This window comes from Echinops telfairi, unplaced genomic scaffold, assembly GCF_000313985.2.
Source record: "Echinops telfairi isolate 266 unplaced genomic scaffold, ASM31398v2 ScPeMD7_7469;HRSCAF=8507_0, whole genome shotgun sequence".
In the NCBI taxonomy this organism is placed as follows: Eukaryota; Metazoa; Chordata; class Mammalia; order Afrosoricida; family Tenrecidae; genus Echinops; species Echinops telfairi.
This window is the reverse complement of record NW_022111372.1, coordinates 48,869,714-48,872,905: the sequence shown is the minus strand read 5'-3', so window position 1 is coordinate 48,872,905 and position 3,192 is coordinate 48,869,714.

The following is a 3,192-nucleotide window of genomic DNA, read 5'->3' as shown; positions in this document are numbered from 1 at the left end:
ATGGGTTAATGTTGGACTTGTGGGCTTGGGCAGCACGGGGTTGGGATGTTTTCTTGATGGGCACTTAACTTTTATATAAAACTCCCTCTTATACATGAGTTTCTGTGGATTTATTTCTCTAAAGTACCCAGACTAACACCCACTCTGTCCCTTAGGGCCAGCCTCAGTCCCTTGTGTAGCTGATGTATGAGAAGAGATTCAGTGAGCTAGCAAAGAAATAGATGGAAGGCTTAAAGACATGAGGCCCAGGTACAATTCACCAGTATATTATCTCCCACCCCATAGTCAGACTAAGCAAGATATAACCCTTACCTTTTCCTGCTTATAGCATGCTGCTGACCACTTATGGGATTATTCTCCCCTTTCAGTCAGGCATTTCTGTATAGTGAATACTGACTTCACCCTCGATAAATTTGAAGGAGGATATGGATGGATAGTAACTTTCTCTTTGAATCTTTACCCTCTAATGAATTTATTTACTTCCCTTTATCCCATTCCTTTTTGCACCCAACTTTTAAGTGATAGTTGAATGATGAGAGGGTCTGAGAAATAATTAATCCTATACTCTAAAACCTGGCTCTTTTCATTCAACTCTGCTGCCTTCCTGGGTCTCAGAATTGAGTAAAATATTTCCAAGTGCAACCTCATCAGTCCTTTGGTCCACTATATTTTAAATATTATAACTCTGTTAATATTTAGGAATATTCACTTACCAATTTCCCATTCAATTTTGTACATTAGATCATCAATAGGTTTTCCATATGTGTTTGCTTAGGGTGGATGAAAACACTGCTGACCGTTATAGGAGACACATCTATGGATAAGCTATGGGATATTTTCAAAATGAAAGTAAGGTCATAATGAAAAGAAACAGATATGTGTAATGCAACGAAAAATATTATGAGAACAAAATGAGTCACATAACCTCAAATAACAACTCCTGATTCATGTTATTATACAACAAATGCTTCCTCTGAAATATCTTTAATATAGAGCTGACAGTTCAGAAGAATACAAATAAAGGTGCAATCAGTTCCCGCTGGCACTAAGATGCAGTCTCCTGAGAAAAAATTATGTTGTGTATTGCAGGTGTGTCTTTGGGTAAAGAACTTAAGGGAAATTCAGAAGTATTTGAGATTTTAAAAACAAAGGGAGTATTTAATAAGAGAATGAATGAATAAGAGAAAGTGAACTATGAGTGCCAACTCATAGAAAAGAAAAATATGCATTGATGCAAAATGAAACTCTAGGTTGAGGCCAGATCATGAGTTTGAAGATAAGGATACCCTTACCTACGGACCTCGTTACTATTTTCTAAAGGCATTTTCTCATAGTTCAGTGAGGGCTTTAGGAAGATTACACTCGCATGTAAAGAACAGATTTGGACCAAAAGAAACAGGAAGTAATGAGATCTACATGAGATGGTTTCCATGGTGAATTCGAGAGAAGGTCAATGCCAGGACCACGTCAGAAGGAGCTGATGATGGGGACACTGTGTACTGAAAAGCTGGGTGATTTGAAGATACTGAAAAACGTGAGAATAGAAAGGTAAAAGGGCCAGCAAAGGACAGGGGGCTAAAGGGTTACCATTCATTGTTCATGTATGCACTCTCTGAACAGGAAGAAATAGAAGCTGAGAACAATGTTCTGGATTCTTAGCACTCAGGTATAAAGCAGGAATTGAAGCTTAGATTCCTGGACACTTGGCCCAAGGAATAAAGCATGCTTTAAAACTTGGGAATGGAAATTCTAGGTACCAGTCTAAATCCTGTGATTATTTTGTGTTTTCATGCCCCTAAATGCTGTAGAGGAACCCCTGGGTCACACAACTACAGGCTGAAAGGTTTTCCATTTCACGCCACCCTAGGAGCCTCAGAAATCCCTATGAAATGCAATTCTACTCTGCACACACGAGGTCATCATGATTCACCACCAACTTGATGACAACTAACAGCAAAAACAACCAGCTGCTACAGGGGCTCTGAACCCTTGGTTTTAAACGAAACCTCGACTTCCTGTAACAGCTACAGCATAACCTATCTACATGTGAAGGGATAATAGGAGCTCTTTGAGAATGTCTAGTTATTCTCCAATGCTTCCTGATACCAGTGGCTAGTACCAAAACCCAACGAGATCAGGGGGAGGGATGGGCAGAAAGAGGGGAGTAGGCTAGGATGAGTTTTCTAAAGAAACAGAACCAGCGACACACTCATACATGTGTAAGAAAGAACTTTCTATCATTAAGTGATTTTGCATCAAGAAAGCATCCCAGACCCATCCAAATGAAGTCCAGAGGTCCAATGGCAGACAGAGGCCTCCTCAGATTCAGTACATGCACAGAGTCCAAGTGGGAGGCTGGGAGTAGTACCCCCAAAGCTGCGGGGGGTCGAGTCCTGGGGATCCAAGGTCAGCAGGAACTTAGCAGGACACTGCAGTTCCCAGGTTTTCAGGTGGCACGCGCCACCAACCCTAGAGTCAAACATGCAATCCAGGCGAGCAGGAAGGTGAGGAGGAGCAAGATAAAAGAGAAGTTCTCATTGTCTCTCTTCCGAAAGGCCACACCCTTCCCGGGTTGATAGGCAGGACTCTACCCCGACCTCCCCACTGGTACCATCAAGTTGACGTAAAATCCAATCATCACAGAAAAAATCAGCTCCTGTGTTTTTTAAACAAACTCGAATCATTTTGCATTTCTCTTAATTCATTTACTAATCACATCCCAGAGATGTGCATGGGGCACTCATCACAGTACTTCCCAGGAGAATGCATTTAGTGCCAATGAGAACTGACTTGCATCTTGGAGCTTCTCAAAGAAAGAAAGAATACCCAGCTCAGTCCTGACCGATGACTGACAAGAGACAGTCCGAAGCACTCTGTTTCCAGTTGTTCCAGTAGTAGGGGCTAGGAAAGTTGATATTTCTGTGACTCAGGAAGCTGAGGCTAGTTGGAGCATCAACTCATGTTGAGTCCATAAAGGGACGTTGACTCTGAGGAAACTTAGAGTTTCTCCTGAAATTCCCCAATCATTGTGGTGCCCAATGTCTTAAAAGATTCCTGGACTCAAAAAATAGATCCTAATATATCTTGAACTCAGGTTTTTCTTGCCTAAAAACAAGTAACTTTCCCCCCCGGATGGGCCCTGGGTCCCCACTCTGCACTCCCCCTCATTCACAATGTTATGATTTTTTTTTT